The sequence below is a fragment of the Lampetra planeri genome, chromosome 23 (assembly GCF_965212315.1).
Source record: "Lampetra planeri chromosome 23, kcLamPlan1.2.h2, whole genome shotgun sequence".
Lineage (NCBI taxonomy): Eukaryota > Metazoa > Chordata > Hyperoartia > Petromyzontiformes > Petromyzontidae > Lampetra > Lampetra planeri.
The window spans coordinates 582,496-598,895 of NC_136129.1; the positions used below are offsets into that span (position 1 = coordinate 582,496).

At 46.9% G+C, this 16,400-nt stretch overlaps 1 long non-coding RNA gene across 1 annotated transcript; it reads right to left on the reverse strand.

The window, feature by feature from the left end:
* Window positions 1-244: 244 nt before the first annotated feature.
* On the reverse strand, window positions 245-10,050 carry LOC144726198 (uncharacterized). Its single transcript, XR_013587246.1, has 3 exons — window positions 9,743-10,050; window positions 7,876-7,966; window positions 245-2,383 (listed from the first exon to the last, which is right to left on the reverse strand). It is a non-coding gene; the product is annotated as an uncharacterized LOC144726198 (long non-coding RNA).
* Window positions 10,051-16,400: the final 6,350 nt, after the last annotated feature.

The following is a 16,400-nucleotide window of genomic DNA, read 5'->3' on the forward strand; positions in this document are numbered from 1 at the left end:
AGAGTCCTCATTTGCGTTTCACTCTGTCGGCCAACAGAACTCATCAGATCTTGTAGAGGCGTTTGAGGAGTTTTTTAACAAGGAGACGTTGGACGAATACACCTGCGGAATGTGAGTGGGCATCGTGTGTTGACACCCTGGAATCATTTGTAGCTTCAAAAGTCTACAGATAAAATCAAATTATAATAAAATATATCAATAAAAATATTATATATATACATTGAAAATAACTTACAATATATAATAAAAGTAACAATTTTTTATTTTAAGAAATGAATAAAAAATAACGAACAACAAAAATTGAGTAGACTTATTGTTTAAAAGTTTGGGAACACGTGCAATGGCTGGCGTTGTTGTTGTCGTGCAGGTGCTGCTGCAAAGGGGAAGCGACGAAGACGATGGCTCTCCACCGCCTGCCCAACGTCCTCACCGTCTCCATCAAGCGGTACAACCTCTACGGCGTCAAGATCAACCGGGTAACGATTCTGCCCCCCCACATCATTCTAATTAAATTATTTGACAGCCCTTTGTCAGGTCAATGCTGGAGAAAATGCCTCTCCATGTTGGAATAGGTCCGACAGATAGACTCGCCCCCCGTCATGTGACTGTAGAATTTCCACCACTTGCTCAGGGCTATAAACAGGAGATGAGCACCGTCTTCAACGCTCAAATGAGCGAGACATCACGTCATCACTTTGACGTGTAACTGAGATGGTGCCTATCTCTGCTGCCCACCCCACCACCCCTGCCGTTTCCTCTCCTAACGTTCGTCTCTGCCGCGCTGCCTCCCCCTCCTGTGTGCTGCCTGTAGAACATCACCTACCCGGAGCACCTGGACATGCAACGCTTCACCTCAACGTCTCAGGGCGAGCCCGTGATCTACTCCCTGTACTCGGTGCTGGTGCACAAGGGAGCTGACTCCAACAGGGGTCATTATTATTGCTACAATAAGGTAATTCCATTTGTTACCATCAAACAAAAACATCGCACATCTGCAATGAGCCCATAATCTTACCAATGTCCAATAGAGAAGAATAATTAAAAGTCTTGCGTCTGTTCTTGCGTCTTGATGTACTCCAATCGGTGTTGTATTGTAGTGTTGTTGTTGTAACTTTCTGACCCGCCCCTACTGGACATCTGTTTAAAAGAGCTTCGTAGACCATCGAATTCTTTCAGTACAAATAAAGATTCTGATTCTGATGAAATTGGTCCAAGGTCATCCATGCAGAAATATGTTCAGGCAGATCGTTTCGTAACTTCAGCACCATCACAGCAACCGTAACACGCACGCTCTGCAGCTCTGACGATGGGGTGATGCTCTTTACGAACTTGTTGTCTAGAGTGTGTATTGTGTGTTGTTATTACATGTACGGAGGAATCTGGGTGCAGTTGTGTAAACATTGTAACCAAGTGTAGCTGTGCTTTGACTGTGCGCAGATCAGCGATGGACAATGGTGCTGCATGAACGACTCCATCGTGCGGCACGTCGACACCAAGGCAGTTATGAACGAGCAGGCCTACATGCTCTTCTATATTCGGTAAGTCACCTTCTCTCCCCTTCACTTTAACCTGCACTTACAACCGTCCCCCAGACCAGCTCACTGGAAAGATATTGCCTTGTGCGAGCAGCAGTGTCTCCTTTAAAGGCAGGTGTTAACGGTTTGCGACGCGTTGGTGCGTGCATGCAGGTCCCCAGAATTGAACGCGCCGCCAGCGGACAGCTACTGCCCGCTGGAGCACGTCAAGGCGACGTCCCGGTCGTGCCTCAAACGGTGCCACTCGGCGAAGGTAGACCCCGGACCCAGTCTCCGGACAGCAGCTCTCCTCACCGGCGCGCAAGGTAAAGGATGGATTTTAAACGTCGCCCAGTGTGCGTGGAAATGCCCAGGGAGAATGTACACCCTGACAGCGCATCATTTTATGTTAAGGGAATGGTGAAGTACAACGATCTTCTTGTTTATACTTTAGACCGGTTTTGTTTCATTCTCCCAATGTCGAGCGGTTTGGACTTTAGCGCCATCATCTTCTTTATCTCCAGAAACCCAAGATGTCGGACCGCCCCAACGGGAACAACTGCCGGAGCCACTGCAAGTGCGACAGCAGGAACAGCAGCAGCTACCGGGAACACCAGAAACGCAACAGCCGTTGCCGCTAGTCCCAGAGCAGCCACCACCACCACCCCGATCTCACAGCAGCCGCTGCCATTCCACCAGCAACCACCGCCAGTCCTGCAGCAGCCACCACCACCACCGCCGCCGGTCTCATAGAAGCTGCCGTCAGCACCACAGCAGCTGCTGCCACCGCGTGTCCCACAGCAGCCAGTCCAACAGCAGCCAGTCCAACAGCAGCCACCGCCACCAGTCCCACCACAGCCACCGCCACTCTGGTCGCACAGCAGCCACCACCGGTGTAACAACTGGCACTCGCCCCACCAAGAGAAGTCGCTGGTTAAAATCCATGATCACGTGTCTAACCTCTTGCTTCCTCTCAAGATCAAACTAATTTTGAGAGACATTTTACGAAGGCACCAGGCAGAGGCTCACCATGGCGTCGCCCGCCCCCCAAAATGTACTCATCGCCGGCTCCACCACCAGCCTCTGAAATCACTTGAACATCATTGGAATCACCTTGGACTCGACATTCTCACTCCACGACCACATTCTCAACACAATAAAGAGCTGCAATCACTAGCTCAGGGCCTCATGGCACGCCCGTCCAATGATGACCGCCGTCCGACGAGATAGAAAACATTTAAAGCAACTCTGACCTCACAATCCACGAAGAAAGAAAATATTTTGAAGTTCACTAGGTTAGTTTTCTACCTGATGACGAATGCTTGTGTTGCAATCGAAATGTCGTATTCTATTATTTAATTTATTTATTTTCTAAGTGACTTTACCAAAAGAACCAAAGAGTATTTACACTATGAGACCTCCTTTACCAGTGGCAAAGGAGGTGTCATAGTGTAAATGCTTACCCCGAGCACTCAAACTCTGATAGTGCGCTGTTTTTGAACTGTACGCCTTTTGGCATCTTCTGGTCCAACACCAATGGAGACTAGGCTCGAAGAAAAGCTGTCTCGGGTGTGGACCAATCAACTTCAAGGACAGTGCATATCATTATCAGAGTGGTTTCTTTTGTTTGCATTTTGACTGCTTGTGTTGTGGTTATTGCAAACATGATGCCTTATATAAAGGTGTCAGTTTTGTACCAGTTTAAAGGGTAAAAACCTACTACTATATTTTGCCACTGGTAAAGGAGGTCTCATAGTGTAAATGCTTACCCCGAGCTCTCAATACTCTGATAGTGCGCTGTTTTTGAGTTGTACGCCTTTTGGCATCTTCTGGTCCAGCACCAATGGAGACTAGGCTCTAAGAAAAGCTGTCTCGGGTGTGGACCAATCAACTTCAAGGACAGTGCATATCATTATCAGAGTTGTTTCTTTTTGTTTGCATTTTGACTGCGTGTTATGGTTATTGCAAACATGATGCCTTGTATAAAGGTGTCAGTTTTGTACCAGTTTAAAGGGTAAAATCCTACTACTATATTTTGCCACTGGTAAAGGAGGTCTCATAGTGTAAATGCTTACCCCGAGCTCTCAATACTCTGATAGTGCGCTGTTTTTGAGTTGTACGCCTTTTGGCGTCTTCTGGTCCACCAATGGAGACTAGGCTCTAAGAAAAGCTGTCTCGGGTGTGGACCAATCAACTTCAAGGACAGTGCACATCATTATCAGAGTTGTTTCTTTTTGTTTGCATGTTGACTGCTTGTGTTGTGGTTATTGCAAACATGATGCCTTGTATAAAGGTGTCAGTTTTGTACCAGTTTAAAGGGTAAAATCCTACTACTATATTTTGCCACTGGTAAAGGAGGTCTCATAGTGTAAATGCTTCCCCCGAACTCTCAATACTCTGATAGTGCGCTGTTTTTGAGTTGTACGCCTTTTGGCGTCTTCTGGTCCAACACCAATGGAGACTAGGCTCTAAGAAAAGCTATCTCGGGTGTGGACCAATCAACTTCAAGGACAGTGCACATCATTATCAGAGTTGTTTCTTTTTGTTTGCATGTTGACTGCTTGTGTTGTGGTTATTGCAAACATGATGCCTTGTATAAAGGTGTCAGTTTTGTACCAGTTTAAAGGGTAAAAACCTACTACTATATTTTGCCACTGGTAAAGGAGGTCTCATAGTGTAAATGCTTACCCCGAGCTCTCAATACTCTGATAGTGCGCTGTTTTTGAGTTGTACGCCTTTTGGCATCTTCTGGTCCAACACCAATGGAGACTAGGCTCTAAGAAAAGCTGTCTCGGGTGTGGACCAATCAACTTCAAGGACAGTGCATATCATTATCAGAGTTGTTTCTTTTTGTTTGCATTTTGACTGCTTGTGTTATGGTTATTGCAAACATGATGCCTTGTATAAAGGTGTCAGTTTTGTACCAGTTTAAAGGGTAAAATCCTACTACTATATTTTGCCACTGGTAAAGGAGGTCTCATAGTGTAAATGCTTCCCCCGAACTCTCAATACTTTGATAGTGCGCGGTTTTTGAGTTGTACGCCTTTTGGCGTCTTCTGGTCCAACACCAATGGAGACTAGGCTCTAAGAAAAGCTATCTCGGGTGTGGACCAATCAACTTCAAGGACAGTGCATATCATTATCAGAGTTGTTTCTTTTTGTTTGCATTTTGACTGCTTGTGTTATGGTTATTGCAAACATGATGCCTTGTATAAAGGTGTCAGTTTTGTACCAGTTTAAAGGGTAAAAACCTACTACAATATTTTGCCACTGGTAAAGGTGGTCTCATAGTGGAAATGCTTACCCCGAGCTCTCAATACTCTGATAGTGCGCTGTTTTTGAGTTGTACGCCTTTTGGCGTCTTCTGGTCCAACACCAATGGAGACTAGGCTCTAAGAAAAGCTGTCTCGGGTGTGGACCAATCAACTTCAAGGACAGTGCATATCATTATCAGAGTTGTTTCTTTTTGTTTGCATTTTGACTGCTTGTGTTATGGTTATTGCAAACATGATGCCTTGTATAAAGGTGTCAGTTTTGTACCAGTTTAAAGGGTAAAATCCTACTACTATATTTTGCCACTGGTAAAGGAGGTCTCATAGTGTAAATGCTTACCCCGAGCTCTCAATACTCTGATAGTGCGCTGTTTTTGAGTTGTACGCCTTTTGGCGTCTTCTGGTCCACCAATGGAGACTAGGCTCTAAGAAAAGCTATCTCGGGTGTGGACCAATCAACTTCAAGGACAGTGCATATCATTATCAGAGTTGTTTCTTTTTGTTTGCATTTTGACTGCTTGTGTTATGGTTATTGCAAACATGATGCCTTGTATAAAGGTGTCAGTTTTGTACCAGTTTAAAGGGTAAAAACCTACTACAATATTTTGCCACTGGTAAAGGTGGTCTCATAGTGGAAATGCTTACCCCGAGCTCTCAATACTCTGATAGTGCGCTGTTTTTGAGTTGTACGCCTTTTGGCGTCTTCTGGTCCAACACCAATGGAGACTAGGCTCTAAGAAAAGCTGTCTCGGGTGTGGACCAATCAGCTTCAAGGACAGTGCACATCATTATCAGAGTTGTTTCTTTTTGTTTGCATTTTGACTGCTTGTGTTGTGGTTATTGCAAACATGATGCCTTGTATAAAGGTGTCAGTTTTGTACCAGTTTAAAGGGTAAAATCCTACTACTATATTTTGCCACTGGTAAAGGAGGTCTCATAGTGTAAATGCTTACCCTGAGCTCTCAATACTCTGATAGTGCGCTGTTTTTGAGTTGTACGCCTTTTGGCGTCTTCTGGTCCAACACCAATGGAGACTAGGCTCTAAGAAAAGCTGTCTCGGGTGTGGACCAATCAACTTCAAGGACAGTGCATATCATTATCAGAGTTGTTTCTTTTTGTTTGCATTTTGACTGCTTGTGTTATGGTTATTGCAAACATGATGCCTTGTATAAAGGTGTCAGTTTTGTACCAGTTTAAAGGGTAAAAACCTACTACTATAACCAAAGAGTAATTCCTGAAGTCATGAAAGCTTCAAATCAAGTTTTAATCCAAGAAGACTTGAAAAACCCAGCACGAAAGTGCTTAAAATCACGCCACCCATTCTGGGAAACAGGAGCCGAGATCCATGCAGGCGGCACCAACCCATTATGTCTTGGGGTTGCTGTTTATTCCCTGGCCAATCGTCAAGCGAGTTGGCACCAGGAACGTTATTGTGATGGTGACCGCAAAATGAACTGTCCCATAACAAATGAAGACAGAGGTTGCATCCTCCGCAACGCGAGGCCGGAGTGCGGTCTCAGTGAGGTCGTGCAAGGTATTCCCGTACGGTTCTTGTCTCTGTTCATTTAAAATGCGGGGCTTTTATTTCGTGTTCTCTCGGGGATTTAAAAAGTCACCGCTGTTGCAAAGTATTTATTTATTTATTGAACTGTGAATACGTCGGCATTTTTTAAACTACATATCTGTTACTCTTTTTTTACGTACGGGGCGTGCACATTTCAATGGACACGCTAACCGTAGCGCCAAGCCGTTACCACGTGAAATATACCGATAAATGATGAACTTCGCCAAGCACTTTATTTCCATCGTCCATGATACCTCCAGAAACAGCAGTTTCTGAAATCGTGAATGTAGATCGGTGACACTTCGGTCTCCTCGGGGTTTTTATCGTTTGTACAAAAGCAGCTCAAAGTGTGGGAATGTTTTCCAGAGATTAATGTTTTCCAGAGATTTTGTCTACCTCGTTTTGTATTTGCACTTGACATCAATATATACTTGTCGTGACAAAACTGGTCTCGTTCCCATTTCTTACTTTGCCATCGCAGTGTGTGTGTGTATGTGTCTTTGTGTGTGGGTGTATGTGTGTGTATGGGTGTGGATGTGTGTGTATGTGTCTGGTTATGTGTGTGTGTATGTGTTTATGTGTGTATTTATGTGTGTATATGTGCGTGTGCTCGCTAACAGCACTTGCCCCAACAGCCTGATTGTCTATACGGGGGATCTTTGTCTTTGTATGTCTGTGTGCACGTGTTTGTGTGTGTGTTTATGTTTACCTTCTTTAGCACCGTACACAGCCAACAGTGCTAATCTGAGGTATGGGGGAACGACAACAAACTAAACACAAAAGGCAGAAGTGGCGTGCAACTAGCACAGGAGTACACTTGTGTACACGTGCACTTGCTGTACTTGTCAGAAATGTTTGTGGGTAAGAGGTCAAAACCGCGTTGCTGACCTAATTAAATGTTGAATATAAAAAGTGGATAAAAGGTAAAGGTACAGCCCCTGCGGTTGTTCACGCCACTGCCGGCAAATGGGGCCTCCACGAGAGGGAGCTGCAGAGAGCCCCTGTGAGGGTAATTGGTACTACTCCACACTGGTCAGGACGTCTTGGAAGATGAGGTCGTCAAATATAAAGTTAGATATACCTGCCGCTTACAACATTTGACCGTAACGCGTTCGGTGGCGATGCGTTTCTTGCTGGGCCCAAATCCAGGGCGGCGTGTGAAGAAAAACGGGGCCCAGAGAATGTTGACTCCAGCACTGGGGGGGTGCCGGTACACTGGGACAACTGCTGTGGGTGCGGTTTCTCAATCGCCCAGCCACGTGGAGGAGTCGCCACTGATATGAAACGCAACGTCATCGTCTCATCTAATCAACCCGTTCACCCGTGAAGCGGTGGCCCGGCCGTTAGCGCACACTGACCACTGCCAGCTAAGTTCGATTCCCGGCCACGGCTAACGTCAGTGCTGAGTGACATCTGAACAGATCTTTGGGCTGCCTCACCTTCACACCAACTCATACTGACCAGCGTGGTGAAGTATGACCAAACACCCCCCCCCATTTACTGACACAGAGTGGGGGGCTCTTACCTCCGCTGTGGATTGACAGAGGGCCGCCATCTATGCTGAGCCCACGCCAGTATAATCGCAGCATCCCTCTGCAATTGCTCTGCTGTGACACCTGAAGGCACACAAACACACAAGTGGGTGGCCAGGTGCAGGGAGGGTGACGTCTCATTCAATGAATAAAAAACGAAAGGGAACCCGCCACGGATATTCACCAAGCGGCAATGAGAGCGTCGTGGTGATGCTGCAGCTGTCAGAAACCCGCCACACGATGCAGTGCGGGCACGAGTTGACAATTTAAACCCCACAAATCCACTACTTTCCTTGTCAACACCCTCAGCATTAAATTAACATTGCAGAATTTTATAGTTCAAACATTCAATGATCGTCCTACACTAAGTGGTCATTTAATTATCGTTTTACGAGTCATACGATTTAACAACGCAAACATTTAAAAGATCGTTACTCAAACGCTACAGCTATTGAGAGAGCTACTGTGGAATTCTGCTAAATCCAAGAAAAGTAACTTAATGGAAAATTCTGCATTTTTATAGTAATGGTTTGAAAAGGATTTCGCACAGTTAATGATGCAACTACTGGCTCAGGGCAACCGCAGCTCAAGTGTGAACGCCTTCACTATTAGAGGGGTGACCCTGCAGGGTTAAGTAGAGATCTCTATCCCACCCTGTATAGAGCAGTCAACGAGTGTTTAATACTGAGAACTACTCAGCGCACACGGCGGCAAGAGCGCACTTTATGAATGGAATCGGTCATCATTGACGAATGTTGGGGTCTTTTTCGATTTAAAGCTTTCGTGACTGCAGGGATTCATATTCTTGGTTATTTCGGTAAAGTCACGTAGAAGGGAAATAATAAAAACAAACAATACAATTCTCACGACGTTTCGATTGCAACACAAGCAATCATCATCAGGTGTGAAACCCACAGCAAGAAAATTGAGGTTTTAACACCTGATGATGATTGCTTGTGTTGCAATCGAAACGTCGTGAGAATTTAATTGTTTTATTTTTATTACTTTATTATTCTTAGGTTTTTTCGGTACCGAAAAAACCTAAGAATATGATTCCTTGCAGTCACGAAAGCTTCAAATCTAGAATTATTACTTTATTATTTTCCTTCTACGTGACTTTACCGAAAGAACCAATAATATGAATCCCTGCAGTCACAAATGCTTTAAATCGAAATTGTTGCGTTTTAGCAAATAGCCCCAGGGTCACCCAGTTCCACTCGATATTCAGCTCGAGTTGGACCGAACATTCGGGTCAGACGGCCAGTCGAGAGGGTCGCACGCATCTTCAATGGAGCCTCCATCAAGGCATTGTTGTATTTCCCGATGGGCCAGAGCAGCAACTGATGCCACCCAAAGGTAACGAAACCTTTTAACGTAGCGGCCGTCACGTAATTCACTTTCATCGACCATATCGAGATGAGCACTGCAGTCAGGATCACGGCAGATGTTCTGTGTACGTGGAGTGGTGGTGCTGTTATTTTTACTGTTATTTTATTTCAACCACGTAAGTCCCACTGAGCTACAAAGCGCTTTTATAAGAAGCGACCTAGCCACAGATGATAGCTCAACAAAGTGGCTTCTCGTGTGGACATTTAGAGCAGCCACATATTCTCAACACGTCGATTCTAAATGTGGATGGGAACACCGCAGCACTGGGAGAGAAATCCACGCGACCACGTGGAGAGAGACACCGCAGACTCCAAATCTACAGCAGCAGCAGGCGTCGGGGTCAAACCCACGACCTCCTGCACACCGGGCGAGGTAGTTAACATCTCCTAGCCACCGTGGCGACCCGAAGCCTTCATCCAGCAGTGGACTGCCAACACGGCATGGGGCATCACTGCGGGTCTACAAAGGTACCTGGTTGGAGGATGTGGAGCTGAGTGGACTTGCCGATGAGCGGTTCCGGCGGTGTCAAGATCGGCCTCTGTGGAGGAGGCTCGTGAGGGACGCTCACAACAACGAGCGGAGAGGCGGGCGGCTAAAACGCGGCGAGTTGGCACAGCTGGTGGCGTCTGCAGCCATCTCGAGTCGGTCAACCCCATGGCACCTGCAAGGTTCTGTCCCGTGACCTCCTGTCAGCGAGCCTTCGACACTTCGCGTGGCCTAAGAGTGCACCTAGCCTGGCACCAACGCCGCGGGGACGTCACCGCCACTTAGTGGCGAATGGTGACGGCTGCAGCTGTTGTTGTTGATGCCGCTTGTGTGGACTGTCCTACTGTACGTTGACTTCGATGATTTTCCGTGGGGGAGGTGGGACCAGCGATGGACGAGTCCATGTTGGGAGTTGGTGTAGGGGGGGGGGGGGATTTGTTGTTCCCTTGCCCACGTGACCTCGTGGTGTGAATGCCCCTCCCTCTCTTTCTCTGTCTCCACGTGGCATGGGGCGGAGGAGGAGAGGGAGGCAGGGCACGTGACAGCTGCAGCGACGAGGCTGTCCGCCTGTGGGTGGCTGTTGCAGCGCGCCAGCTGCTGTGCCCCCTCTGCCTGGAGAAGTCCTCTAAGCCCGTGGTCATCCTGCCCTGCCACCTGTATACTCGCCCGCACTCTCACCTGTACTCAGCTGCACGCACACTCACCTGTATACTCACCTGTGCGTTGACTCGCCTGCACGCTCACATGTACATTCACCTGCACTCACGCCTGTACATTCACCTGCACTCACGCCTGTACACTCACCTGCATTCTCACATGGACACTCAACTGCACTCTCGCCTGTAGACTCGCCTCCACGCTCACTCACATGTACACTCACCTGCACAGTTAACGTGCAGGTGAGAGTACAGGCGAGCATGCAGGTGAGTATACATGTGAGTGAGCGTGCAGGTAAGTGTACATGTGAGTGAGCGAGGAGGCGAGTGTATATGTGCATGAGCGTGCAGGTGAGTGTCCAGGCGAGAGTGCAGGCGAGTGTACAGGTGAGTGTACATGTGACATTCACCTGCACGCTCACCTGTACACTGAACTGCACTCTCACCTGTACACTCACCTCCACGCTCACTCACATGTACACTCACCTACACTCTCACTTGTACACTCACCTGCAATATTTTCTTAGCGATGGCGCACAAACATATCTTAACACGCGGGACTTTTCACCGTCCGTCTGTTCGGGGGTATTTTGACGCAGTTTTTTGTGTTCGTTTGACGGGACATGGGGAGGGGGGGATAGGTGGGGTGGGGTGGTTGTGGTTAAAGTTCACAAAACTCGTGCATGTTCTTCACAACTTTGCTTCAGTGTCGGGGTCAACTCGACTGCGCACCGTGTATTTAAAAGCTTGTACTCTTTAACACAATTACGCTCGGATGCTACTGTATATTGGACAAGGCGTAACTTTGATGATGATGATGATGATTATTTAAACAATCTCTTTATTTTTCAGTTATTGGAAGAAAAAACATAAGGGATGTACACCGGCTGCTAATTTTGAAGACGCACGTGACTACGATTCCATTCTGAGATCATGGAGATCATCATTGAGATGATCATGGAGATCACCATCGAGATGATCATGGAGATGACTATCGAGATGACCATCGAAATGATATTGGAGATGACTATCGAGATGACCATCGAGATGGCCATCGAGCTGATCATGGAGATGATCATGGAGATGACCATCGAGATGATTATAGAGATTATTATGGAAATGACCATCAAGATGACCAATGATATGCCCATCAAGATGACCCTAGAGATAATCATGGAAATGACCATGGAGATGACCATCGAGATGAGCATCGATATGATCATGGAGATGATAATGGAGATAACCATCGAAATGTTCATGGAGATGAGCATGGAGATGACTATCGAGGTGACCATCGAGGTGATTATGGAGATGACCATCGAGATGACCATCGAGATGATCATGGAGATGATAATGGAGATGATCATGGTAATAACCATCGAGATGTTCATGGAGATGAGCATTGAGATGACCATCGAGATGACCATCGATATGATCATAGAGATGACCATCGAGCTGATCATGGAGATGATCATGGAGATGACCATCGATATGATCATGGAGATGACCATCGAGCTGATCATGGAGATGATCATGGAGATGACCATCGAGATGATTATGGAGATGACAATGGAAATGACCTTCGAGATGATCATGGAAATAACCTTCGAGATGACCATCGAGATGATCATGGAGATGACCATCGAGATGATCATGGAGATGACCATCGAGATGATCATGGAGATGACTATCGAGATGACCATCGAAATGATCATGGAGATGACTATCGAGATTACCATCGAGATGGCCATCGAGCTGATCATGGAAATGATCATGGAGATGACCATCGAGATGATTATGGAGATTATTATGGAGATGACCATCAAGATGACCAATGAGATGCCCATCAAGATGACCATAGAGATAATCATGGAAATGACCATGGAGATGACCATGGAGATGACCATCGAGATGATTATGTAGATGATCATGAAAATGACCATCGAGATGACCATGGAGATGATCATGGATATGACCATCGAGATGACCATGGAGATGATCATCAATATCATCGTGGAGATGACCATGGAGATGACGATCGAGATCACCATCGAGATGATCATGGAGATGATCATGCAGATGATCATGGAGATGTTCATGGAGATGAGCATAGAGATGACCATCGAGATGACCATCGATATGATCATGGAGATAATCATGGAGATAACCATCGAGATATTCATGGAGATGAGCATGGAGATGACTATCGAGGTGACCATCGAGATGATTATGGAGATGACCATCGAGATGACCATCGAGATGATTATGGAGATGATCATGGAGATGACCATCGAGATGACCATGGAGATGACCATCGAGATGATCATAGAGATGACAATGGAAATGACCATCGAGATGATCTTGGAGATGACCATCGAGATGATCATGGAGATGACTATCGAGATGACCATCGAGATGACCATCGAGCTGATCATAGAGATGATCATGGAGACGACCATCGAGATGTTCATGGAGATGAGCATGGAGATGACCATCGAGCTGATCATAGAGATGATCATGGAGATGACCATCGAGATGTTCATGGAGATGAGCATGGAGATGACCATCGATATGATCATAGAGATGATCATGGAGATAACCATCGAGATGTTCATGGAGATGAGCATGGAGATGACCATCGAGATGGCCATCGAGCTGATCATAGAGATGATCATGGATAACCATCGAGATGTTCATGGAGATGAGCATGGAGATGACCATCGAGATGACCATCGATATGATCATGAAGATGACCATCGAGATGACCATCGAGAAGATCATGGAGATGATCTTGAAGATGACCTTCAAGATGATCATGGAGATGAACATCGCGATGATTATGGAGATGACCATCGAGATGACCATCGAGCTGATTATGGAGATGATCATGGAGATGACCATCGAGATGACCATGGAGATGACCATCGAGATGAGCATAGAGATGACAATGGAAATGACCTTCGAGATGACCATCGAGATGATCATGGAGATGACCATCGAGATGATCATGGAGATGACTATCGAGATGACCATCGATATGATCATGGAGATGACTATCGAGATGACCATCGAGATGACCATCGAGCTGATCATGGAGATGATAATGGAGATGACTATCGAGATGATTATGGAGATTATTATGGAGATGACCATCAAGATGACCAATAAGATTCCCATCAAGATGACCATAGAGATAATCATGGAAATGACCATGGAGATGACCATGGAGATGACCATCGAGATGACCATCCAGATGACCATGGAGATGACTATCGAGATGACCATCGAGATGATTATGTAGATGATCATGGAGATGACCATCGAGATGACCATGGAGATGATCATGGATATGACCATCAAGATGACCATGGAGATGACGATCGAGATCACCATCGAGATGATCATGGAGATGATCATGGAGATGATCACGGAGATGACCATCGATATGATCATGGAGATGATCATGGAGATGACCATCAAGATGATCATGGAGATGACCATGGAGATGACCATCGAGATGATCATGAAAATGACCAGGGAGTTGCCCATCGAGATGACCATAGAGATGATCGATATGAAAATGGAAATGACCATGGAGATGATGATGGAGATATGATAATGGAGATAATCATAATTGAGATGATCATCGACATGATAATGGAGATGATCATAGATATGATAATGGAGACGATCATCGAGATGATCATGGAAATTACCATCGGGATATTCATGGATTTGACAATCGCGATCATGAAAATGACCATGGAGATCATGGAGATGGCCCTCGAGATGACCGTGAAGATAATGGAGATGATCATAGACATGATCAACAAGATGGCTATCAAAATGATGACCGTGGAGGTGACCACAGATGATCAGAGGTGGCTTTCAATGAGATCACTATCGAGGTGATGACCACGGAGGTTTAGGCTCTCGGTATCGCCCCTCCACCACCTCCGCCCCGCCCCCCTCCACACGTGGCCACGCGTGGCCGTGTATGCGCACGGGCGCGTGTGGCTGTGTGGCTCTGTACATGTGTGTTCGTGGCGGCATCGTCGTCCGTCATCTCAGCGCTGTGACCGTCGCCGTAGCCCGTCGCCACTCTCGTGCCGTCTCGTGTTGTCCGTCCGTGCGTGCGTCTCTCGCGTTCTCCAAGCGCCTCTTTTTTTACACCACGATCGCTCTCGCCTTCAATAATTATGAAACGCACGGGGCAGGGAGGTGGGTTTTATAGCGTCGATGCAAAACGTTCAGAGGGCGCGGTATCGTTTAGCTATAGGAGCTTGGGTGGGATGGGGGGTTGGTTTTTTAAATCGATTATGATGATGACGACGATGGTAACGATGATGGGCTTTGTTACACGAAGGCTGCGTGTGCTCAGCACCAGAAATGGGGTGTATAGTTCATTTTTCAAGACGGCGCTTCCAAAAATAGCGTGTTCTCTCGTCTGTGTTTTGTACATATTCTGTTTAGAATAAAAAGTACACACGCGTCCCGCAGAGTCTGTCGTCGTGGTGGTGGCTGACACAGTCGCATCGCAAGGTTCCTGTTGCTCAATCCTCCTTGATGGTCATTCCCAGGCGTGGCAGCACGCTCCTGTCTGGCCGTCACGAGTCGTGGAACCAATTCTGAATTCACGGGCAATTTATTTTAACACGCGACAGGACGCCGCTTTCCGCATGGACGGGCCGTTATTTTTTTCTAATTTGGTAAATTATAGTAAAAAACATCTATCTAAATTTCAAGAGCCGCCATGCCACGTTAATACAAGAGAGTGGGTCCTTAATAAATAACGGCACGAAGCAGTCGCTTAAAGAGCCGCATGCGGCTCCAGAGCCGCAGGTTTGCCCGATCCCTGACGTAGACGAATATGATCTCACAACTCCCTTGCATGGAATAAAACGAGAAATACACGTTCCCAAAAAGGCTTTCAAGAGGGGGACACACGAATGTTGACGGCTAATCCCCCATTACAGGGGGGCAACATCGGAGACTTCTGCACGGTGTAGCCAACGCTCCCCTCGCCAACACGCGGAGACAGGGAAGGGTTCCAGTCAATTGTTTCCACCTTCACCGTCACACACAGCTCCCTCCTTCACACACAACTCTCTCCTCTTCATCCACAGCTCTCTTCTTCATCCACAGCTCTATGCTGCCGATGTGCCCTCGTAATCCCCATGGCCTCCTCTCCCATTCCCTCCCTTTAAACGCACTGCTGTGACATTGTCATTTATCGCATGTTTCGGTGAAATTCATCCAAATAAAGTAAAAATCCTGATTCTAATATTTCATGGGTACAGTCATTGTTAGCTGGGCCAAAGCCATCCACTCGTTAAACTCGAGAACCCGGTTCAATCACAGGCAGTGGCTGCAGCCCTCACTCCAACCCAGGGTGTCAGTGGCGCCGGCTCGGCGCTAGGACCTCTGAGCTGCCCCAACCTCCTCGTGGCATCTCGAGCAGTGTGCCGCCGCAAAGTTGTGCTAATTAGCAGGACCGACTCTTTGGTTCGGTGCGCCGTGAAGATCGAGCGAGCTCGAAAGTCTCCCGTTGGAACGAAACGGGTTGAGAAATCGCTGCTATCGAGTACGTGGATGAACCTCAGATCGATCGGGGCTGTGGCTCTCGCACAGATCTGTAAGATCGCCGGCTAACGGTGGAACAGCGCAGACGTCCGGAATGAACGCCTCGGTCGAGACCCAAGCATCAACCACCGCACACCTCCTGGCATGGACAATCCTCTGCAAATACACCGCTGTCACCATGAACCGCACCAGAACATCAACGGAACGATGCTCACGTTTTAACGAATGGAACATTAGAGACGAGACACAACACGCAGCAGCAGTGGTCATGCAACTCAAGCTGTGGACCGTAGAGTAAACCCACACACACGTTGTGATACATGGAGACTCGTAGAGACCCATACGAGACTCGCAGAGAGAGAGGTACATTAAAGAGCAGCCACAGTGCGACTCAAGAGGGAAAA